The sequence below is a fragment of the Neoarius graeffei genome, chromosome 17, assembly GCF_027579695.1.
Source record: "Neoarius graeffei isolate fNeoGra1 chromosome 17, fNeoGra1.pri, whole genome shotgun sequence".
NCBI lineage: Eukaryota > Metazoa > Chordata > Actinopteri > Siluriformes > Ariidae > Neoarius > Neoarius graeffei.
In genome coordinates, this window is record NC_083585.1 from 6616168 (window position 1) to 6641884 (window position 25717).

Below are 25717 nucleotides of genomic sequence, written 5' to 3' on the forward strand. Positions count from 1 at the left end.
GTAAAGGATATGAGATGATTATCTGCTGCCTTCCAAATGCATCCATCTCTGACACCAAAGACAGCATTTTGAAACTCATGTTCGAGCATAAAACTATCAAATGTATTGTTGTGCATGTGGGAGCAAATTATGTTTTCAGAGAACAGCTGTTTGTCCAAGATGATTTCAGAAAACTTTTTTTCTGACCTCTATAAGACTAGAATACAATCTTTTATCAGTGGCCCACTCCCTGCAAGGGGAAGTTTTGCATTTACTAGACTCTTCAGTCTTAACACCTGGCTTGGAAAAACTTGTTTTTCATTTGGTATGAAGTTCATAGACAATTTTAACCTTTTCTGGAATCGCAGAGAAGTCTTCAGGCCAAATAGCACTGAACTCAGCTGGATTGGGACCAAAGTTTTGGCTGATCACTACAGCCTCTCTCTCCAGCATGCATTCTTTTCTTAGCCAACATTGGGCAGAACTGCTGATAAGTGCTCACAGACTGACCCAGTTACAGATATCAACAAAACCTCTGCAAAGCCAAAACAACTACCCATGCAAGCACAGCAGAGATGCTTCAACAAGGACACACAGCCATCTGGGGCAGACTGCCAAGGTTATCAACAATCACATGAAGAATGTGAGCATGTTGTTAACAATGGGTAGCCACAGATATCTGCATCGCCCATCCAGATTGAGGACCTGACCAAAGACAATCATGCCAAGGCTGCATCATCCACATCTCGACCCCATGCAAGTATCACAGAGACTGTCAGGGAGACAGTCACCACAGAGACAGTCATGGAAACACTCACAAAGACCTCACCAAAGCCCCAATCTCAGTCTCACTCTTCTGACTTTATTGTACCATCCCCGTCTCCCCCCTGCATGGATTGCCTGAAAAGTATGCAGAGATTGGCAGCAATGGCTGCACTCTTTTTCTTTTTCCAGCCCAAATAATTCGCGACAAGCAGTGTACCCAGTTCATCGAAAATCAACCAACAAACTGAACTGTGTTTGCCCAGGACTTTCAGCTGGCTACCAATCTTTTTCACCATCTAAAAAATACATGACATCTCCAATCCTTCCCCCTCCCAACCTCATGGAATATACAGAGAGTCTTGTATGATGTGCTGTGGGTCCCTGCATTTGGTGTAGTTTTGAAAACAAGCTGGGATCCAGTATGCCTATGTCATTCTCTATTCCTGTGTTGATAAGAAATAGAAAACATAGAGCATATTTAACCCAGGGGGTAAACCAGTCTAGTCTCCTTCCTGTTTCAAAACAACATCAGAGTGCCCAAGCGGATATTACTTCTAGACTTTCTGTAAAGCTAGCTCTTCTGAACGTTAGATCACTTTCAAACAAGTCATTTTTAATTAATGATCTTATTTGCAAACACAATCTTGATTTTTTGCTTCCAACTGAAACATGGCTGGATCAAGCAAAGAGTGCTACCACCCTTATTGAAGCAGCTCCCCCAAATTTTAATTTCATGAGTGCTACCCGACATGGGAAGGGTGGAGGGATCGCAAATATATTCAAAGCCTCTTTTCAATGTAAACAGTCCTCACTTGGTGATTTTACATCCTTTGAACACTTATGTGCACTTGTTACATGCTCTCCTAACATATTGTTATTAACTATTTACAGGCCTCCGAGACATTCAGCCAAAGTTTTTTTGGAAAAGTTTGGTGAATTGTTGTCAGTCATTTGCTTAGAGTTTGACTGTCTTATTATATCTGGGGATTTTAACTTGCATGTAGATAATCCTGAAAACACTTATGCCAGAGAACTACTTGCACTTATTGACAACTTCAACCTAGTACAACATGTACAGGGGCTGACCCACTCTCGTGGTCATACCCTTGACCTTGTTATCGCAAAGGGTCTTACTGTTTCTACTATTGTTGTTGACCTGGCCTTATCTGATCATTTCTGTGTTTTCTCTGATGTTTCTATGTCCCCTCACATTCAGAACAGCTCAATGACTATGGGTAGGAGAGTCATAAATGACAACACGTGTTCTCTTTGAGCAAGCTCTCTCACGGATCTCAACTAAAATGTCAGACTCTGTAGATGACTTACTGGAAATTTTTAATTTAACTATGACCCAAATTATGGATGATATTGCTCCATTCAAAATCAAAAGAGTCAATGACAAGCAGAAAGCACCATGGAAGCAATACCCAGCTGTTAAACTGCTAAAGAGAGAATGTAGGAAGACTGAAAGAAAATGGCGCAAATCTAAACTTCACATCCATTATCAAATTCATAAAGAGATGCTTTGTAAATATAATTATGAAATTGGTAAAGCAAGACAGTCTTTCTTCTCCAACATCATCAACAGGAACATGAACAATGCCCGTGTGCTATTTTCAACAGTAGAGAACCTAACTAATCCCCCACCACAATTAGCACCTGAACTTCTCTCAGTTAATAAATACAATGAGTTTGCATCCTTCTTCAAAGGTAAAATTGATAAAATATGGCAGAATATTGCTCATAATATATCTCAGTTGCAAATAACTGAAAAGCTGCAATCACCAGTGACGCAGACAGACAATTTCCACACAATGTCAGAATTTTGTTTGATTGATTGATTACGAGACTCTTGAAAAAACTGTACAATATCTCAGTTCTTCAACATCTGAATTGGACATTCTGCCCACCAACTTTAAGTCTGTTCTTTACCTCATAATTACAGATGTGCTTCAGATCATAAATACATCCCTAGAGACTGGCATTTTTCCTGTGTCCCTGAAAAAAGCTGTTGTAAAGCCCCTACTTAAAAAAAATAATCTGGATGCTTCAGTATTGAACAACTACAGACCAATATCAAATCTACCATTCATCGGGAAAATCCTTGAAAAAATTGTCTTCAATCAATTAATTGCCTTCTTGATATCAAACAGCTGCTTTGATAACTTTCAGTCAGGATTTCGTGCCAATCACAGCACTGAAACAGCGCTGATTAAAGTTATAAATGACATATGTCTTAATACTGATGCAGGCTGGACCTCAGTGCAGCTTTTGATACTGTTGATCACAACATACTGCTATATCGAATTGAACACTGGGTTGGGTTGACGAGTAAAGTTATCTCATCTCATTCTCATCTCATTATCTCTAGCCGCTTTATCCTGTTCTACAGGGTCACAGGCAAGCTGGAGCCTATCCCAGCTGACTACGGGTGAAAGGCGGGGTACACCCTGGACAAGTTGCCAGGTCATCACAGGGCTGACACATAGACACAGACAACCATTCACACTCACACCTACGGTCAATTTAGAGTCACCAATTAACCTAACCTGCATGTCTTTGTACTGTGGGGGAAACCGGAGCACCCGGAAGAAACCCACGCGGACACGGGGAGAACATGCAAACTCCACACAGAAGGGCCCTCGCCGGCCCCGGGGCTCGAACCCAGGACCTTCTTGCTGTGAGGCGACAGCGCTAACCACTACACCACCGTGCCGCCCTGAGTAAAGTTATCAATTGGTTAAAATAATACTTAAAAGATAGAAGCTTCTTTGTTACCATGGGAAATTGTACCTCAACATCAATGTCCTTGACCTGTAGTGTCCCCCAGGGGTCGATCCTTGGACCATTACTATTCAACCTTTATATGCTCCCACTTGGACAAATTATCAAGAACAACTCAATTTTGTATCACTGCTATGCAGATGACACCCAAATTTATTTTGCTCTATCACCTAATGATTATGCCCCCCTTGAATGTCTCTACCAGTGTATCAACCAAATCAACAACTGGATGTCACAAAATTTTCTTCAGCTGAACACAGATAAAACAGAAGTAATTCTATTTGGGGAAAAAAGATGAAAGACTCAGGATTACCACTATTCTTGACACAAAGGGGAGTAAAACAAAAGATATGGTTAAAAATCTTGGTGTTTTCATTGACAGCGAGCTAAACTTTGACAGTCACATGAAAGCAATGACTAAATTGGCATTTTATCACCTAAAAACATTTCCAAACTAAGAGGACTTGTGTCAAAAAATGATCTGGAAAAACTTATACATGCCTTCATCTCTAGTAGGGTTAACTACTGCAATGGCCTTTTCACAGGCCTGCCAAAAAAGACCATCAAACGACTTCAGGTGATTCAAAATGCAGTGGCTAGGGTTCTCACACAAACAAAAAGAACAGAGCACATTACTCCAATTCTAAGGTCCCTTCACTGGCTTCCAGTAAGCTACAGAATTGACTTTAAAGCATTGCTGCTGGTGTACAAATCTCTAAATGGTACAGGGCCCAATTACCTCTCTGATATGTAGCAGTGGCCTAACCCAATCAGATCTACCAGATCACAGCAGCAAAATTTACTGGTAAAACCTGTTAAAACAAAGTGTGGTGAAGCAGCTTTTAGCTACTATGCAGTACAGCTAGGGAACCAACTCCCAGAGGACATAAAAATGCTCCTGCTGTTGGCAGCTTCAAATCTAGACTAAAGACCAAGCTGTTCTCAGATGCTTTCTGCTAACTGATAAATATCATCATCTTTACATGTTTTAAACTTTACTTAACTTTTACAGTCTTTGCATGTTTTAAACTTTAACTTTTATTCCATTTTTTATTCTGCTGTTTTATTACTGAACTTTTACTTCATTTTATTACTTTATTTCTACTATTGTTTAATTCTCATATTTTTATTTTTCTCTCTTCTTCCCCCTTTATTTTATGTAATTTTATTTTCTATTGTTTACTGTTTTGCCTTTATCTCTGTAAAGCACATTGAACTGCCACTGTGTATGAAATGTGCTATATAAATAAACTTGCCTTGCCTTGATTAGACCCCCTGTATGGTAGAGAATTAAAAACCAGTGATAAGTGCTCACATAAGTATGCCAAACCATAAAATAATAATCAAAAATAAAATAATTTCCACCGCTCATGACACATCTATAAGTGCGTCAAATAAATGTTATAAAGTAGAATATGTCATGCAATTGACTGATTGATTGCTTTAATCTGAACAGTAAAGAAAGGGGAAAAAAAGCAATAATCAAAGCATCATCATGAACAAACAGAATAGCGTAGCCACAAGGCAATAACACAAAAATGTTCAGAAAGGATTAGGAAGAAGTAAATAACTTATCAAATCCTAACCCTCTATACCACCACTACTCAAACGTCACTTTATGCCATAATAAAAATATATATAAAAGAAAACATACCAAGACATACCAACATGGTACAAGATAGATCAAATCATATATACAGATACTTATTTTTTATACAGTGGGGCAAAAAAGTATTTAGTCAGTCACCAATTGTGCAAGTTCTCCCACTTAAAAAGATGAGAGAGGCCTGTAATTTTCATCATAGGTATACCTCAACTATGAGAGACAGAATGAGAAAAAAAATCCAGAAAATCATATTGTCTGATTTTTAAAGAATTTATTTGCAAATTATGGTGGAAAATAAGTATTTGGTCAATAACAAAAGTTCATCTCAATACTTTGTTATATACCCTTTGTTGGCAAATGACAGAGGTCAAACGTTTTCTGTAAGTCTTCACAAGGTTTTCACACACTGTCGCTGGTATTTTGGCCCATTCCTCCATGCAGATTTCCTCTAGAGCAGTGATGTTTTGGGGCTGTCGCTGGGCAACACGGACTTTCAACTCCCTCCAAAGATTTTCTATGGGGTTAAGATCTGGAGACTGGCTAGGCCACTCCAGGACCTTGAAATGCTTCTTACAAAGCCACTCCTTCATTGCCCGGGCGGTGTGTTTGGGATCATTGTCATGCTGAAAGACCCAGCCACGTTTCATCTTCAGTGCCCTTGCTGATGGAAGGAGGTTTTCACTCAAAATCTCACGATACATGGCCCCTTTCATTCTTTCCTTTACAAGGATCAGTCGTCCTGGTCCCTTTGCAGAAAAACCGCCCCAAAGCATGATGTTTCCAACCCCATGCTTCACAGTAGGCATGGTGTTCTTTGGATGCAACTCAGCATTCTTTCTCCTCCAAACACGACAAGTTGAGTTTTTACCAAAAAGTTCTATTTTGATTTCATCTGACCATATGACATTCTCCCAATCCTCTTCTGGATCATCCAAATGCTCTCTAGCAAACTTCAGACGGGCCTGGACATGTACTGGCTTAAGCAGGGGGACACGTCTGGCACTGCAGGATTTGAGTCCCTGGCTGCGTAGTGTGTTACTGATGGTAGCCTTTGTTACTTTGGTCCCAGCTCTCTGCAGGTCATTCACTAGGTCCCCCCGTGTGGTTCTGGGATTTTTTTCTCACCGTTCTTGTGATCATTTTGACCCCACGGGGTGAGATCTTGCGTGGAGCCCCAGATCGAGGGAGATTATCAGTGGTCTTGTATGTCTTCCATTTTCTAATAATTGCTCCCACAGTTGATTTCTTCACACCAAGCTGCTTACCTATTGCAGATTCAGTCTTCCCAGCCTGGTGCAGGTCTACAATTTTGTTTCTGGTGTCCTTTGACAGCTCTTTGGTCTTGGCCATAGTGGAGTTTGGAGTGTGACTGTTTGAGGTTGTGGACAGGTGTCTTTTATACTGATAACGAGTTCAAACAGGTGCCATTAATACAGGTAATGAGTGGAGGACAGAGGAGCCTCTTAATGAAGTTGTTACAGGTCTGTGAGAGCCAGAAATCTTGCTTGTTTGTAGGTGACCAAAAATTTATTTTACCAAGGAATTAACGAATTAATTCATTAAAAATCCTACAATGTGATTTCCTGGATTCTTTCCCCCCATTCTGTCTCTCATAGTTGAAGTGTACCTATGATGAAAATTACAGGCCTCTCATCTTTTTAAGTGGAAGAACTTGCACAATTGGTGGCTGACTAAATACTTTTTTGCCCCACTGTATATACACTACCGTTCAAAAGCTTGAGGTCACTTTGAAATTTCCTTATTTTTGAAAGAAAAGCACTGTTCTTTTCAATGAAGATCACTTTAAACTAATCAGAAATACACTCTATACTTTGCTAATGTGGTAAATGACTATTCTAGCTGCAAATGTCTGGTTTTTGGTGCAATATCTACATAGGTGTATAGAGGCCCATTTCCAGCAACTATCACTCCAGTGTTCTAATGGTACAATGTGTTTGCTCATTGCCTCAGAAGGTGAATGGATGATTAGAAAACCCTTGTACAATCATGTTAGCACAGCTGAAAACAATTTAGCTCTTTAGAGAAGCTATAAAACTGAGCTTCCTTTGAGCAGATTGAGTTTCTGGAGCATCACATTTGTGGGGTCAATTAAATGCTCAAAATGGGCAGAAAAATGTCTTGACTATATTTTCTATTCATTTTACAACTTATGGTGGTAAATAAAAGTGTGACTTTTCATGGAAAACACAAAATTGTCTGGGTGACCCCAAACTTTTGAATGGTAGTGTATGTCTAATATATATATATATATATATATATATATATATATATATATATATATATATATATATATTATGGCATGCCATTCAGGAAATTAATCTTTGAATATATTGAATGAATCCCCGAATATATTGAAATATATATGTGTGTGTGTGTGTGTATATATATATATATATATAGTGGTGCTTGAAAGTTTGTGAACCCTTAAGAATTTTCTATATTTCTGCATAAATATGACCTAAAACATCATCAGATTTTCACACAAGTCGTAAAAGTAGATAAAGAGAACCCAGGTAAACAAATGAGACAAAAATATTATACTTGGTCGTTTATTTATTGAGGAAAATGATCCAATATTACATATCTGTGAGTGGCAAAAGTAAGTGAACCTTTGCTTTCAGTATCTGGTGTGACCCCCTTGTGCAGCAATAACTGCAACTAAACGTTTCCGATAACTGTTGATCAGTCCTGCACACTGGCTTGGAGGAATTTTAGCCCATTCCTCCGTACAGAACAGCTTCAACTCTGGGATGTTGGTGGGTTTCCTCACATGAACTGCTCGCTTCAGGTCCTTCCACAACATTTCGATTGGATTAAGGTCAGGACTTTAACTTGGCCATTCCCAAACATTCACTTTATTCTTCTTTAACCCTTCTTTGGTAGAATGACTTGTGTGCTTAGGGTCGTTGTCTTGCTGCATGACCCACCTTCTCTTGAGATTCAGTTCATGGACAGATTTCCTGACATTTTCCTTTAGAATCCGCTGATATAATTCAGAATTCATTGTTCCATCAATGATGGCAAGCCGTCCTGGCCCAGATGCAGCAAAACAGGCCCAAACCATGATACTACCACCACCATGTTTCACAGATGGGATAAGGTTCTTATGCTGGAATGCAGTGTTTGCCTTTCTCTAAACATAACACTTCTCATTTAAACCAAAAAGTTCTATTCTGCTCTCATCCGTCCACAAAACATTTTTCCAATAGCCTTCTGACTTGTCCACATGATCTTTAGCAAACTGCAGACAAGCAGCAATGTTCTTTTTGGAGAACAGTGGCTTTCTCCTTGCACCCCTGCCATGCACACCATTGTTGTTCAGTGTTCTCCTGATGGTGAACTCATGAACATTAACATTAGCCAATGTGAGAGAGGCCTTCAGTTGCTTAGAAGTTACCCTGGGGTCCTTTGTGACCTCACTGACTATTACATGCCTTGCTCTTGGAGTGATCTTTGTTGGTCGACCACTCCTGGGGAGGGTAACAATGGTCTTGAATTTCCTCCATTTGTACACAATCTGTCTGACTGTGGATTGGTAGAGTCCAAACTCTTTAGAGATGGTTTTGTAACCTTTTCCAACCTGATGACCATCAACAACGCTTTTTCTGAGGTCCTCAGAAATCTCTTTTGTTCGTGCCATGATACACGTCCACAAGCATGTGTTGTGAAGATCAGACTTTGATAGATCCCTGTTCTTTAAATAAAACAGGGTGCCCACTCACACCTGAATGTCATCCCATTGATTGAAAACACCTGACTCTAATTTCACTTTCGAATGAACTGCTAATCCTAGAGGTTCACATACTTTTGCCACTCACAGATATGTAATATTGGATCATTTTCCTCAATAAATAAATAACCAAGTATAATATTTTTGTCTCATTTGTTTACCTGGGTTCTCTTTATCTACTTTTAGGACTTGTGTGACAATCTGATGTTGTTTTCGGTCATATTTATGCAGAAATATAGACAATTCTAAAGGGTTCACAAACTTTCAAGCACCACTGTGTGTGTATATATATATATATAATGTTTGTGTGTGTGTATATATGTGTGTGTGTGTGTGTGTGTGTGTGTGTGTGTGTATATATATATATATATATGCATATATTAATATATATATATAATACATATATACAGTACATACATATAAATATACACATCCATACATACACACACACCCATAATATATAATTTTGTGTGTAAATATACAACCCCGATTCCAAAAAAGTTGGGACAAAGTACAAATTGTAAATAAAAACAATGCAATAATTTACAAATTTCAAAAACTGATATTGTATTCACAATAGAACATAGACAACATATCAAATGTTGAAAGTGAGACATTTTGAAATTTCATGCCAAATATTGGCTCATTTGAAATTTCATGACAGCAACACATCTCAAAAAAGTTGGGACAGGGGCAATAAGAGGCTGGAAAAGTTAAAGGTACAAAAAAGGAACAGCTGGAGGACCAAATTGCAACTCATTAGGTCAATTGGCAATAGGTCATTAACATGACTGGGTATAAAAAGAGCATCTTGGAGTGGCAGCGGTTCTCAGAAGTAAAGATGGGAAGAGGATCACCAATCCCCCTAATTCTGCGCCGACAAATAGTGGAGCAATATCAGAAAGGAGTTCGACAGTGTAAGATTGCAAAGAGTTTGAACATATCATCATCTCCAGTGTATAATATCATCAAAAGATTCAGAGAATCTGGAAGAATCTCTGTGTGTAAGGGTCAAGGCCGGAAAACCATACTGGGTGCCCGTGATCTTCGGGCTCTTAGACAGCACTGCATCACATACAGGCATGCTTCTGTATTGGAAATCACAAAATGGGCTCAGGAATATTTCCAGAGAATATTATCTGTGAACACAATTCACCGTGCCATCCGCCATTGCCAGCTAAAACTCTATAGTTCAAAGAAGCCGTATCTAAATGTGATCCAGAAGTGCAGACATCTTCTCTGGGCCAAGGCTCATTTAAAATGGACTGTGGCAAAGTGGAAAACTGTTCTGTGGTCAGACGAATCAAAATTTGAAGTTCTTTATGGAAATCAGGGACGCAGTGTCATTCGGACTAAAGAGGAGAAGGACGACACAAGTTGTTATCAGCGCTCAGTTCAGAAGCCTGCATCTCTGATGGTATGGGGTTGCATTAGTGCATGTGGCATGGGCAGCTTACACATCTGGAAAGACACCATCAATGCTGAAAGGTATATCCAGGTTCTAGAGCAACATATGCTCCCATCCAGACGTCGTCTCTTTCAGGGAAGACCTTGCATTTTCCAACATGACAATGCCAAACCACATACTGCATCAATTATAGCATCATGGCTGCATAGAAGAAGCATCCGGGTACTGAACCATTATCAAATCCATAAAGAGATGCTTTGTAATTATAATTATGAAATTCATAAAGCAAGACAGTCTTTCTTCTCCAACATCATCAGCAGGAATATGAACAATGCCCGTGTGCTATTTTCAACAGTAGAGAACCTAACTAATCCCCCACCACAATTAGCAGCTGAACTTCTTTCAGTTAATAAATGCAATGAGTTTGCATCCTTTTTCAAAGGTAAAATTGATAAAATACGGCAGAATATTCCTCATAATATATCTCAGTTGCAAAAAATTGAAAAACTGCAATCACCAATGACACAGATAACTACAACACAATGTCAGAATTTTGTTTAATTGATTATGAGACTCTTGAAAAAACTGTACAAAATCTCAGTTCCTCAACATCTGAATTGGACATTTGGCCAACAACTTTTTTAAGTCTGTTCTTCATCTTATAATTACAGATGTGCTTCAAATTATAAATACATCCCTGGAGACTGGCGTTGTTCCTGTGTCCCTGAAAAAAGCTGTTGTAAAGCCCCTACTTAAAAAAAAATAATCTGGATCCTTCAGTATTAAATAACTACAGGCCAATATCAAATTTACCATTCATTGGGAAAATCCTTGAAAAAATTGTCTTCAATCAATTAACTGCCTTCTTGATAGCAAACAGCCGTTTTGATAATTTTCAGTCAGGATTTCGTGCCAATCATAGCACTGAAACAGCGCTGATTAAAGTTATAAATGACATACGTCTTGATACTGATGCAGGCAAAACATCGGTCCTGGTATTACTGGACCTCAGTGCAGCTTTTGATACTGTTGATCACAACATACGGCTATATCGACTTGAACACTGGGTTGGATTGACTGGTAAAGTTATCAATTGTTTAAATTCATACTTAAAAGATAGAAGCTTCTTTGTTACCCTGGGAAATTGTTCCTCAACGTCAATGTCCTTGACCTGTGGTGTCCCCCAGGGGTCGATTCTTGGACCATTACTTTTCAACCTTTATATGCTCCCACTTGGGCAAATTATCAATAAAAATTCAATTTTGTATCACTACTATGCAGATGACACCCAAATTTATTTTGCTCTATCACCAAATGATTATGCCCCCCTTGAATGTCTCTACCAGTGTATCGATCAAATCAACAGCTGGATGTCACAAAATTTTCTTCAGCTGAACACAGATAAAACAGAAGTAATTCTATTTGGAAAAAAAGATGAAAGACCCAGGATTACCACTATTCTTGACACAAAAGGGATTAAAACTAAAGAAATGGTTAAAAATCTTGGTGTTTTCATTGACAGCGAGCTAAACTTTGACAGTCACATGAAAGCAATCACTAAAACGGCATTTTATCACCTAAAAAACATTTCCAAACTAAGAGGACTTATGTCAAAAGATGATCTGGAAAAACTAATACATGCCTTCATCTCTAGTAGAGTTGATTACTGCAATGGCCTTTTCACAGGCCTGCCAAAAAAGACCATCAAATGACTTCAGCTGGTTCAAAATGCAGCGGCTAGGGTTCTCACATGAACAAAAAGAACAGAGCACATTACTCCAATTCTAAGGTCCCTTCACTGGCTTCCAGTAAGCTACAGAATTGACTTTAAAGCATTGCTGCTGGTGTACAAATCTCTAAATGGTCCAGGGCCCAATTACCTCTCTGAGATATTGCAGCGGCCTAACCCAATCAGATCTACCAGATCGCAACAGAAAAATTTACTATTAAAACCAGTTGTTAAAACAAAGTGTGGTGAAGCAGCTTTTAGCTACTATGCAGTACAGCTATGGAACCAACTCCCAAAGGACATTAAAAATGCTCCTGCTGTTGGCAGCTTCAAATCTAGGTTAAAGACCAAGCTGTTTTCAGATGCTTTCTGTTAAATAATTAATATTGTCTTCTTTACATTTTTTATAATCTTTACTTTCTCTACATGTTTTAAATTTACTTGAACTTTAACTTTATTCTATTTTATTCTGCTGGTTTCTTTTTTTTTCTTTTTCTCCTATTTGAACTACTACTTCATTTTATTATTTTATTTCTACTACTGTTTAATTCTTATTTTCTTTTAATTCTTTTAATTCTTTTTAATTAATTGTTTAATTCTTATCATATTATATATTAGAATAAAAATAAAATTATTTTATGTAATTTTATTTCTCTATTGTTTACTGTTTTGTTTTTACTTCTGTAAAGCACATTGAACTGCCATTGTGTATGAAATGTGCTATATAAATAAACTTGCCTTGCCTTGCTTTGAACTGGCCAGCCTGCAGTCCAGATCTTTCACCCATAGAAAACATTTGGCGCATCATAAAACAGAAGATACGACAAAAAAGACCTAAGACAGTTAAGCAACTAGAATCCTACATTAGACAAGAATGGGTTAACATTCCTATCCCTAAACTTGAGCAACTTGTCTCCTCAGTCCCCAGACGTTTACAGACTGTTGTAAAGAGAAAAGGGGATGTCTCACAGTGGTAAACATGGCCTTGTCCCAACTTTTTTGACGTGTTGTTGTCATGAAATTTAAAATCACCTAATTTTTCTCTTTAAATGATACATTTTCTCAGTTTAAACATTTGATATGTCATCTATGTTCTATTCTGAATAAAATATGGAATTTTGAAACTTCCACATCATTGCATTCCGTTTTTATTTATAATTTGTACTTTGTCCCAACTTTTTTTTGGAATCGGGGTTGTATATCCATACGTACCCATACACACACACACACACACACACACACACACACACACACACACACACACACACATTATCAATAGAATGTTACTGTAATTCCTCCTCCCTATACCTCATAAAGATCTGTTCCTTATACCTTTTTTTGAACTGGTTTATAGTTGTACATTTCATGAGCTCCACATTCAAACAATTATGACAAAGGGGGTTAGTATGGGGTCACTGGTTAAAAAAAATCATTCAAGGAGGATATATTGTGAGATTAAGTTATGGACAATGCCATGTGCAAGCTTGGAACTTTGGGTTAAAGGACAGCCATTCTAACCACTGAACTAAATCTCTAAAGGTATAAGGTTACTCATAAGTGGCAAAAAAAGAAGGGATGAGAGAGGTGTCCAACTCTATAGTAAAAAGCGGTTATGCTTTGTAATTAATTTTTTATTTTCTTTCTCATTCAGTCCATTTTGAAAAATTGTATTAAATTTTACTATCCAAGATCTTTTTGCTCTTTTTCTTTGCAGGTGTGTCCAGCCTGAATTCACTTCAAGACCTGAGCTCTGGAGGTTGGAGACGACATATCTTTGGAAGTGAGTGACCAGGTAAGTGTTTTGTTTTTGGGTATCTTGTGTAGGTGTTGCTTTGAGATGTGTGCATAGTGTGTTCTCAGTTTCTTCTATGTAAATCATTTGGCAGAGTGAACAGGTGATGGCATAGACCAGGTTGGGGGTATCCAGACTGATGGATTTGGAGGGGACCAAAAGGTGAATTTGTGGATTAGTGACAAATTGTAGGGGTCGGAAATGTATTGTTTCTATTGGGTTTAGGAGGGAGGTGCCAGGTGAAAGAGGTATGAACTAGAAGATCTTTGAGGTTTTTATTATGTTTGTAGGTGGATATGAGAATGTGGTTATGGAAAGTTTGGTGTTCTGTGGAGAAGTGAGTGAAGTTCTAAGTTGTTTATGTAGGAATGGTATATCTTGAGAGAAACTGGTGACGAGGGGGATCAGAGGGGGTTTGGGAAGGTGTATTGGTGAGTGAGTGGGAACGAGCCTTGCTGGTGTTTGATTTTTAATGTAGCGGAGGAAGTGTTTGGAATAATGTCTGGTGTGTAGAGATTTGAAAAGTATGGAAATGGTGTAGTCAAAGTCATCTGAAAAGGAGCAGATATGGTGGAACTGGATGATTTGTGATTTAATAATTCCTTTGAATGTATGTTTGGATGGTTACTGTGTTTTATGAAGAAGGCAATGTGTATTGATGGGTTTGAAGAAAACTTTAGTGCTAAATTTCTTGTGAGTTGGGGAAATGAGTATGAAGAAAACGGTTGTGTCTAAGAAATTGACCAATTCAGGCTGGATGGTGACTTTAAGTTGAACAGAAGGATGGTGAGAGTTGAGAATTTCTAAAAAGTTATCGAAACCCGGTTGGGAATATGGCCTAGCTCCAATCATGTCATCTAGGAAATGGAAGAAGAAAGTGGGTTGTAGTGGGCATTTGGATAAGGCAGCTTGTTCCCACTCACTCACGTACAGTATATGTTGGCAAATGAAGCTGCAAGACTCTGACCCATGGCAGTCCTGTGAATTTGTAAGGAATATTTATTGTCAAACAGGAAGTAATTGTGTATGTGAGACATATTTCTGTTAATTGAAAGAGTATGTGATCTGGTCTGGTGGGGTCTGGATATTTATGGAATGTGTTGTGTAGGGCTTGTAGGCCCATGGGTGTATGGATGTTGGTGTATAAGCTGTCTACATCAAGGGTGAAGTGGAGAGTGTGGTTGGGGGCTGCCATGGGTCAGATTCTGTCCAGGAAGTTGTAGGTGTCTTTAATGTAGGAAGGGTGTTTGGTGGAGAGGGGGGGATTTGATAGTGGTCAATGAATATTGATACATTGTCGGTGGTACTATTACAGTCGGAAACAATAGGTCTTCCAGGGAGAACTACAAAGGGAACATCTGTTTCTGGGGGTTTATGAATTTTAGGAAGGTCGTCAAACTGGCATGGGTAGGGTTGATGTGGGCCAAATAGGAATATTTTCTGTTTTGAATTCAAGGTTCTAACTAGGCCTCTTCAGCATATCGGGCCAATATGCAATGTTTCCTTACCGCTATGCCCACAATATTTTCAAGACGCCTGAAAAGTTGCCACTACACCAATAAAAAGACTGTGGCTACCTCCGCTGATAGATGGCTTAAAAACTGATGTCAAAAGTGGTGTTTATTACAAAATTCAGTCCAAAAGTAAATACGGTTACAAAATGCATCTTTGGAGAACTGGAAACCTTTTACTGTAATCTTAAACTGTAGAAATATGTTACATTTTGGCACCATAAACACTGGTACACCCTTCAAACACTGTAAGAGCTTGGTGACCCTATCAGCAAGGTGCCCTATCATTTGAACATTGAATGCTAATGCGCAGCTTTGCCCTGACAAGTCTCATTTTTCTTCCTCTGAAGTGCACATATCAAAATAAGTCTTTGTTGCAATACATGTTAAATCAATAAAAGTCCTTCTTGAAAGTGCATTAATGTTCTTCAATACATCAATAAAAGTCCTTTTCTATATCTTATAGGTTCAAATGAACAAACTCAAAAGTGTGATTGACAGGGTCATCTACACTCCCACCAAATCCGGAGTTAATGTCACAACAGGAATGAATGATTTCAATCTAAAATGACCCTGGATAAGCATTCCATAACAATGTAACTTCAAACAACCCATTTAAAGTATGCACCATACATACATCTTAAATCATAAATTGTTCAAACACATTTTTAACACAGTGCAGATTAAATACCTTTAGCTCATCAATTAGCTTCTTTTAAATCATGAAATGACCTGTTTTTAACATATTAAATGACATTGTAAATCATAAAGTGACCTTTTAAACCATGGGTCCATTTTACGTCATGAGTCTTCAAACCTACATGTAAGGTCCTCTAAAATAGGCAGAAGTGTGGATGATGCAAAACTTTTTATTTTAGATAAAATATATAAACACTTGGAGAAACCTGGCTCCCATGCCAGGCTTTTATTTGCAGATTTTTCTTCTGCTTTCAATAAAATGCAGCCGCATATTTTGATTGAGAGAATGAAAAATGACTTTCAATTACCAAATCAATTACTGCTTTTGATTTTAAATTTCTTAACAGATAGAAGTCAGAGAGTCTTAGTAAATGGTCATTTGTCTCAACCAATCACTTCAAATACTGGCTCACCACAAGGATGTGTACTCTCTCCCCTGCTATTTATTCTATATACAGACAGCTGTAGGTCTTCCCAGCAAGGAAGCTACCTGGTTAAGTTTTCAGATGACACTGCACTGCTATCCCTGTTCCAAGGTCCACAATCAACTCATGGGCCAACACTGACATCATTTGTGAAGTGGTGCGACGATAACTTTCTAGACTTGAACGTAGATAAAACAAAGGAGCTCATAATAGATTTTAGGAGAGCGAAGGCCGAATCAAAGGCAAGTGTCATACATGGGGGGGGGAAGTTGAAATAGTTGATTCTTACAAATACTTAGGCACAATATTTGATAGTGACCTGAACTTTCATTTAAATGCAGAGACAATTGTTAAAAAGGGACAGCAGAGAATTCATCTACTGAGGAAGCTTAACTCCTTCAGTGTCTCTAAAACCATTTTGTGTAATTTTTATCAGTCTTTTATTGAAAGTCTTTTAACGTTTTCTTTTTTATGTTGGTTTAACACTTTGTCAGTCAAAGACAAAAACAGTCTTAGTAGTATTGTTAACACCTCATCAAGGATTATTGGAACACACCTTAACGGTTTGAGCGCTCTGTTTAACAAACAGGCAGTCCAAAAGGCTAGAAGTATCATTAGCCAACCTGACCATGTGTTAAGTGGTCAGTTTTCTTTAATGCCCTCTGGGAGGCGCTATTACTCGGTCAGAGCGAAAACAAATAGGTACTCAAATTCTTTCATCCCTGTAAGTATTAGATTATTAAATAAGAGGGTAGGGATAGAGTACACCAATGAGAACTTGATTTTTTAAATGCTGGCTATCACTGTCAGGGTAGGGTGTGATGTTTGACTGGATGTGTGTATATTGGATGTATGTGTATATGTCTTGTGTTCTCTTAATAATTTTTAATTTATTGTTGTCTGATGGAGACTGAGCTGTAAACTAAATTGCCCATTGATGGGACAAATAAAGTAATCTTGAATAACACTGTATTTTATACTCTATATTGGATTGCCCTATTTTCTGTGTAATTAACTCCATTTACCATAATGCCTTGTGGTTTGGAATATTTTCACTGTTCTGATGTGTTGTGACGTTCTGTGCATTCGGACCAATCAGACTTATTTGCTCGTTGTAGTTTTATTTGAATTTTGATGTCAGCCAATGGTAATTGGTATATGTTTAATGCCTGCGAGTTCGCGGGCTTTTTGGGATGTTTCATCACTTCGCGAGGGAGAAGCTCACGAAGTTCCCGCCTGCAGCCGAGCAGAGAGAGATCGCGTTGTTTGTGAGCTCTATTTCAGCACTTATTTTGCAGAGAGTATTTTTATAGTTTGGTCTGCTTGTGGCCATAAACTCCGGTGTCACTCCAGTGAGTGATCTTCCTGTTTTTTTTTTTTCCGTGGACACATCTGCCCTCCGTGCTGGGCCCACCGGAGCGCTTTCGTCAGTCCCGGGGACTCACTGTGTCGGGTCTGGGACCCAGCCAGCTACCGAGGGGTTTGGGGTGAGCAGCATCTTATTCGAGTGAGCTAACCCACAGCAATAGCTAGCCCTCTGCTCAGGAGCATCTGCTGCGTTACTGTACCGACATCTGTAACCTGATCCGTCTGGTTTGACCGGTGGATTGTGAGTAACGCGAACCCACACTTACACTGACACACACATACACACACACAGGTTCCTCTGGTCTCGCCTGGATAGCCAGCGTTTTAGAAGGGCATTGCAGCGGTTGCTGTTCTGCCTGCAGTTCAGAGAGCTGCCACCTGTGCACCAACGGGCCCCAACTGTGCGCGTTTTTTTTCTTTTCCACTTCTTTTCTTTTGATACTTTACCCAGTTTTATTTTCTTACTATGTACTGCTGGTATACACACTGTTGTTGTGCTATCTGTAACATCTCTATTATGTAGGCTAATTGTTTCCGCTCTTCTTGTGCCGGTGTTACTATTTTCTTGGTGATTACATTGCATGCTTCTTTGGGAAGCATTTATTGTCAAATACTATCTCCTATTATTATTATTATTATTATTATTATTATTATTATTATTATTAATAAATATAATCATTATTATTATTTAATTATATCTTGGGTGTATTGGCTGCTCATTTGGTTCTTTATATTTGAACATTCTGACATGCACACTGCAGACTAGCTATTAGTTCTTTCACTCAAGCTACTGTTATTTTAAATTCTGAGGAAAATACACCATACACTAGCTTCAAAGGTAAGTGTAGTATTTTCGCAGTGGAGGCACCGCGCTGTTAAATTTATCATTTATTAGATTCATGCTTATTATTCTCTCTCTCTACTCATACTTGTACCCTTATGGTATCAGGAAACACAGGTTAATTCCCATCAGGTGCAGTGATTCTGCCACTTACCTTCCCTGACTCCACCCTCCTGTCACAGACCGGCGCTTGACCACGCCCCCGCTGCCACACTATTGTAATGCATTGTATGAATGTATGTGGGTCTAGTCTATCTGTATTGGTGTGTGTGGATCCTAGTATATGTGGGGAGTGTTGGTAGGAGTGCATGTTTTGGGTTCTGTAGTGTGTGGGTTGGATGTGTATGTACCTGGATTTGCATGAGTAGGGGAGGCATGGTTGGATGGGGTGGAAAGAGGCTCAGAGGAAAAAGAAATAATGAGGAAATCAAAACAAATCAAGTTGACAACAGAATAATGTAAATTACAAGAAAGAAAATCCAAAAATTTTTGGAGTGGTGAAGGGGGAGAGTGTATGTGTGTAAAGAGATCTCCACTGAAAGGAATGGTGGTGTGGTGTGAGGCCTATGGGAAGGGAAACTTGAGAGTAAGTGTGTATGGTTTGTGTGTGAGTGTGGGGTTTGGAGGGTCAGGAGTCAATACAGAACTGTTAAAATTAAAATGTTAGCTGTGGTGATTTCTTACCTCATAAAAAGTTCCCTTGCTGTCCTCACTCAAGGTGGAAGGGGCCCACCCTGTTGGTAGGTTAAGTGGTGGATGGTGAGTATCCAGGCAATGGGTTGTGGCTCTTGCAGCCAAATAGAAGACTCAGTCTAATTGTGCAGGGTTGGTTTAGGGATCTTCTGTGGGCACTAGGCTGAGTTGAAGCTGCTAAAAATCTTAGGTGGTTTCATCCATTATCTGTAGCTGCTTATCCTGTTCTACAGGGTCTCAGGCAAGCTGGAGCCTAACCCAGCTGACTATGGGCAAAAGGCAGGGTACACCCTGGACAAGTCACTAGGTCATCACAGGGCTGACACAGAGACAAACAACCATTCACACCTAGAGTCAATTTAGAGCCACCAATTAGCCTAATCTGCATGCCTTTGGACTGTGGGGGGAAACCCACATGGACACAGCATGCAAACTCCACATGGAAAGGCCCTTGTTGGCTGCTGGGCTTGAACCCAGGCCCTTCTTGCTGTGAGGTGACAGTGCTAACCACTACACCGTTGTGCTGCCTAGGTAGCTTCAGGAGTATTTAAATTATTAAAAACTACACTGTGTTAGTCCTGTCTGATGTTTCATAGCTTGTGCTACTTCATCAGAGGCTTGTGTGTGTGTGTGTGTGAGAGAGAGAGAGAGAGAGAGAGAGAGGCTGGGTTGAATTCATGAACTAACTGAAGGAAGGGGAAGAAAGTTGGGTGGAAATCAGATGATGAGGGAGATCTTGAATCAGAGGTTCTGAGTTGTGTCATTCAAAATTCAAACTAAATTGGTGTAGGATTGACAGATGATTGGTGGTGGAGGAAAGAGGAGGAGAGTAATGCACTTGTCTATGTGGGAGGTATGGGGAGAAGGTGTAGTGGCAGGGTTAGTAACCACAGAAACATGTAGCCTATTGGCTAAAGAGCAGGCCTTGCACTTTGTTTGTCCTGGGTTCAATGCCAGGATTAGGGTTTTGTGAGAGTTAGATGGTTAGGGTTATAGCAACACAAAGTATTTTATATTAGGGTTATAGCAACACAAAGCATTTTATTTTAAGGTTATACCAACACAAAGCAATTCAGAATAGGGTTATAGCAGCACAAAGTCATTCAAAATAGGGTTATAGCAACACAAAGCATTTCACATTAGAGTTGTTGCAACACAAAGTAATTCATATTAGGGTTATAGCAGCACAATGTGTTTCATATTAGGGTGTAGTATCTTACCAGGTGGGTGGAGCACAGAAGCACGGCAGGCCAGAACTGAGTTCTCAAAACTCTTTTTATTTTTAGCTTTTCAGCTTTTCCCAATCTCCCAGGCACACACGCACACACAAGTGTTCTGGTTGGGGAGAGAGCTCCCTTTCTCTGCTCTCTCCTTTTAAAGGGTGCGGTCACTGGGGAAGACACACAAACACAGGTTAATTCCCATCAGGTGCAATGATTCCACCACTTACTTTCCCTGACTCCGCCCTCCATTCACAGACTGATGCTTGGCCACGCCCCCGCTGCCACACAGGGTTATAGCAACACAAAGTATTTCATATTAGGGTTATAGCAACAAAAAGCATTTCATTTTAAGGTTATAGCAGCACAAAGTGATTCAAAATAGGGTTACAGCAACACATAGTGTTTCATATTAGGGTTATAGCAACACAGTGTGTCTTGTATTAGGCTTACAGCAGCAGAAAGTATTTAACATAAGGATTATAGCAACAGAAGGTAATTCATATTAGGGTTATAGCAGCACAACGTGATTCCATAATAGGGTTCTATCTCTGTTGAGATCATAAGACTAGGATTCCAGGAGTGTGGAATAAAATAACCATAAGACTATAGCAGAGTAAGGGTAAATAGCATTAGAGTTCTACTGAGGCCCTAGGTCTGTGCAATGAAGAAGACAGACAGCGTCAAACAGGTGCAGGCCACTCAGGCAGCAAAGAGGCATACCTGGAGTACCAGGAGCAGAAGAGGATGGGGCGATGTATGAGGAGAGCCGTCCTAAGTTCAAGCACCAGACGGGTGTCGAAGACCAGACGATGGCAAAGAAGTTGGGAGTCGCATTGCAGGAGTCACATGCTGGGGCACAAACAATAGTAGTAGTACTAATAGTCTTCATGTTGACGCATAAAATTCTACCAAATCCAACACACAACAACTCAGCCACATGGGGACATACACCTGACACAAAGGCGCACACACACTCCAAAGTTGTGCTTTACACAGCACAAAAGGGGCTCTGCTTCAAAAACTACACACTACACTCTGACAGTGGAAATACATCAAGGTCATTGACAGGGCTCTCCTTCAACTCGGCCCAGAGTGCTTAATATGACTGTGCCATTTTTTTTAGCCCGTTTTTACACGACATAGCACAAAATGCTCGAGCCACTGGCGCACCTTGCTCTTTTAGGCCACTGCGCGAGATGCTCGGTTTGTACCTGGGCATGCTGGAGCTTGGAAGAAAAGTGAAAGCCTTTTCTCTCTAAATATGTGCTTGATCGCTTTGGATCTTGTTTGGATCTTGTTGGAAAATCTTATTTTCACCAAGAAATGCCATGAGAAAACACAACTGCAAGTGTTTCATGGAAGTGCAGTCACTCAGCGGCAGCGTAGTTGAGTCTAAAATGTTCTCATGACCGCTTTTAAGACCAACCCCCCAGGCCGAGTGGAAGGAGGTTCCTCTGTTTTACACACAGCGTTTCACTCACTTCCTCTACTTAGCTCCAAGACAGATGACAGAAGTTGCTCCCGCCACCACCATGCCGGCCAAAGTGCCCAAAAAGAACACAGCTTCAAGGACCAAGAAATCAGGCCTGAGCATTGGTGAGGTCATCATCAAAGCAGTTTCTTCGTCCAAGGAGAGGAACAACATGTCTCTCTCTGCCTTGATGAAAACTTTGCAGGCCGCCAGATACGATGTGGAGAAGAACAACCACCACGTCAAAATCGCCATCAGGAACCTTGTGGCGAAAGGCATCCTGGTGCAGACCAGAGGGACCAGTGCGTCTGGCTCTTTCAAGCTGAAGAGGAAGCAGACTGAAGGGCAGAAGCCCACCAAGGAAGTCGCACCCAAAGCCAAAAAGGCAGCCGCCAAAAAACCCAACGTGGCTAAGAAGCCCAAGAAGGTAGTGGCCAAGAAACCCACTGTCACCACCAAGAAGTCTGCTAAGAAGCAAAGAAGCCCCCTGCTGCCGCCAAGAAAGCCACTAAGAGCCTGAAAAAGGCAAAAAATCTGCTGACCCCCAAAAAGGCTGCCAAGATCGCAAAGAAGACAAAAATTGGCAAGGCGCAAAAGGCAGCCCTCAAAAAGAAGTAAACATGTTTGTTTGTTTAATATTTTCTTTCCCTAAATGGCTCTAAGAGCCACCCATGTTTTCAGTCAAAGAGTAGTATTCCATATTCACTCTTGATATAAGATGCTGCTGATTGTTTTAGTGGAATTGATTCCTGCTCTTCAAAATGGTGACAGGAGGGTGTTCAGATAACATGAACAGGAAGCAATGTCTCAGGAGAGCCATAAACATCAGCAAAGACTCCTGCCATCCAGCATACACACTGTTCACTCTCTTGCCCTCTGGAAGGCACTACAGGAGCCTTTGAACCAAAACCACCAGGTTCAGGAACAGTTTTTTTCCTTCAGCTGTCTCACTGCTGAATTCCAACCCCCTACGGTCCCCCCCACACACGCGCACACACACACACACTCAACAACATCCCCCCCAACAAACTGAATTGACTTGAACTGACTTCATTGCACTATCACTATTTGCACTACTGTTTATTCATATCGTGTTTTGTATATACTGCAAATACAGTGCTCAGTGTAAATGAGTACATCCCCTTTGAAAAGTAACATTTTAAACAATATCTCAATGAACACAAAAACAATTTCCAAAATGTTGAAAAGACAAAGTTTAATAGAACATCTGTTTAACTCATAGCATGAAAGTAAGGTTAATCATATAAACTTAGATAACCCATTTTTTGGTTTTACTCAAATTAGGGTGGTGCAAAAATGAGTACACCCCACAACAAAAGCTACTACATCTAGTACTTTGTATGGCTTCCATGATTTTTAATGACAGCACCAAGTCTTCTAGGCATGGAATGAACAAGTTGGCAACATTTTGCAACATCAATCTTTTTCCATTCTTCAACAATGACCTCTTTTAGTGACCGGATGCTGGATGGAGAGTGATGCAATAGTCAAAGAATTGGGAATCGGGAGACATGGGCAATACAAGCACAAGGACTAGGCAAATTGTAGTTAGAAAACAGGCAAGGATCGAGAAACCGTGAATCAAGAAAAACAGTTAATCAAAACACAAGGGCTAGGATAAGCGAGAAAAAAACAGAAGGCAAAAAGGGTCATACACAGATAATCAGTAGAATAATGCTCAGTAGGCTTACGAAAAATGAAGACAATACTGTGCAAAGAACAAAACAAAGGGTTATAAATACAGACATAAACAAAAAGGTACATGTGATTGTGATTAGAACTCAGGTGAACCACTCCTAGGAAGTGGTTCCGGATTGGATGACAGCATGCACGTGGTAGTGACTGGTGTATGAACAGGGATTATGGGAACTGGAGTCCTGAGGGTTGAGGCAGACGGAGGGTGAGCACAGAGGCATGACAGTACCCCCCCCCCCCCCGGGAGTCCGAGAAGGCCGAAGGACGAGATCGACCACGACGACCGCCACCCACACCGCCGGGAACACTCCTGATCAAGCCTTCTGAGCTGCCGCAGTGCTGGACAGAGGGCCGTCGCCGCAGATGATCTCTGGAACCACCTTTGCGCAGACTGCTGGGAGGGCTGGACACACGGCGCCTGGGATGCATATCCCATCATTTATGAATGCTTGGAATATAGACGGGGCATTACACAACCTGAGGGGCATTACTAAGTACTCATAGTGCCCCCTTGTGATAAGAAATGCAGTTTACCCTTCATCACCTTCCTTTATGTGGACTAAATTGTATGCGCTTCTTAAGTCGAGTTTTGTGAATATGGATGCTCCATGAAGTTGTTCTAGTTCTACAGGGACTAAAGGCAATGGGTAAGAATAGGGTTTAGTGATTTGGTTAAGCCCATGATAATCAATGCAGGGCCTAAATCCCCCATCCTTCTTGTTGATGAAAAAGAACCCTGCAGCTGTGGGAGATGTAGAAGGACGGATGAAACCCTGTTCTAAAGCCTCCTGAACATACTCCTCCATCACTTTCTCTTCTGCTTGAGTGAGTGGATAAATCATAGATCCTAGAAAAAAAAATCAACAAACGTCTTGGTCTACTGAAGCGAATTAAACATCTCTTACCTAAATTTGCTAGACTGTTGTACTTCAATACCTTAATTCTGCCGCTCTTTGATTATGGTGATATTGTATGGGGAGACAAAGACAATACCACACTTATGCAATCACTCCAAATTCTGCACAACAAAGGTGCAAAAATCATCTTGGATTGCCCTCTATAGTCCTCAGTGTCTGATGCGCAAAAGGAACTTGAGTGGAATGAGCATGAGATCCAAGATGGAATGAGCAAGAGATCAATCTTGAACATGAGATCCAAGATGGCGGCGCATATGCACGCAGCGGCTCCTCTCTGTCCTGACAGAACTGTGTTTTCATGTTTTTTGTGTTTTAAAACAGTGTGTATCTGTTCATCTTTGTCGTGTCCATCAGTCTTAAGGCACACATACTCCAGTGAGTTTCTGCTCAACATCCGCAGAACTATATCCACGGATATAAATCCAGCAGACGCAGAAGTGCTATGCGACGACAGTTTGCTCCAGAGGCCTGCTCAATCACCGACCCCCACTCCTGCATCCAGCCCACAGAGGAAGCGCCACAGGCGGAACATGTGGAAGCAGAAGAGGGGCAAGCGCGGAGGTATCCGGGCTAGTCTAGTGGCTAGCCCTCACCGGCCGGCTATCCCTACCATCACTCTGGCCAACGTACACTCGCTGGACAACAAGCTGTATTATGTCCGCCTGCTCTGCTCATCTTTTAAGTCTGTGAGTGAGTGTTGTGTCCTCGTGTTTGTGGAAAAATGGCTTAACAACAGCGTCCTGGACTGTGCCATTCAGCTAGCCCGGCTAACATGCTACTGGTCAGACAGAGCGCTAGTCAAGGGGGGAAGACTCACGGCGGAGGACTCCATGTTTACATCAGTGATGCCTGGTGCCGCAATGCTGTTGTGGTCTGCAAACACTGCTCACCACTGGTGGAGTTTATAATTATTAAGTGCCGGCCATTCTACCTGCCAAGGGAATTTACAGCCATATTGCTGGTAGCAATATACATCCCTCCCGGCTCCAATAACAACAGGAGTGAAGCACTGAATGAACTCTATCAGCACATCAGTGAG

At 40.4% G+C, this 25717-nt stretch overlaps 1 pseudogene; it reads left to right on the plus strand.

Annotated features, from left to right (window-relative positions):
* The first annotated feature begins 22079 nt into the window (after positions 1-22079).
* LOC132864571 (histone H1-like) lies at positions 22080-22663 on the plus strand (annotated as a pseudogene).
* The last annotated feature ends 3054 nt before the right edge of the window (positions 22664-25717 follow it).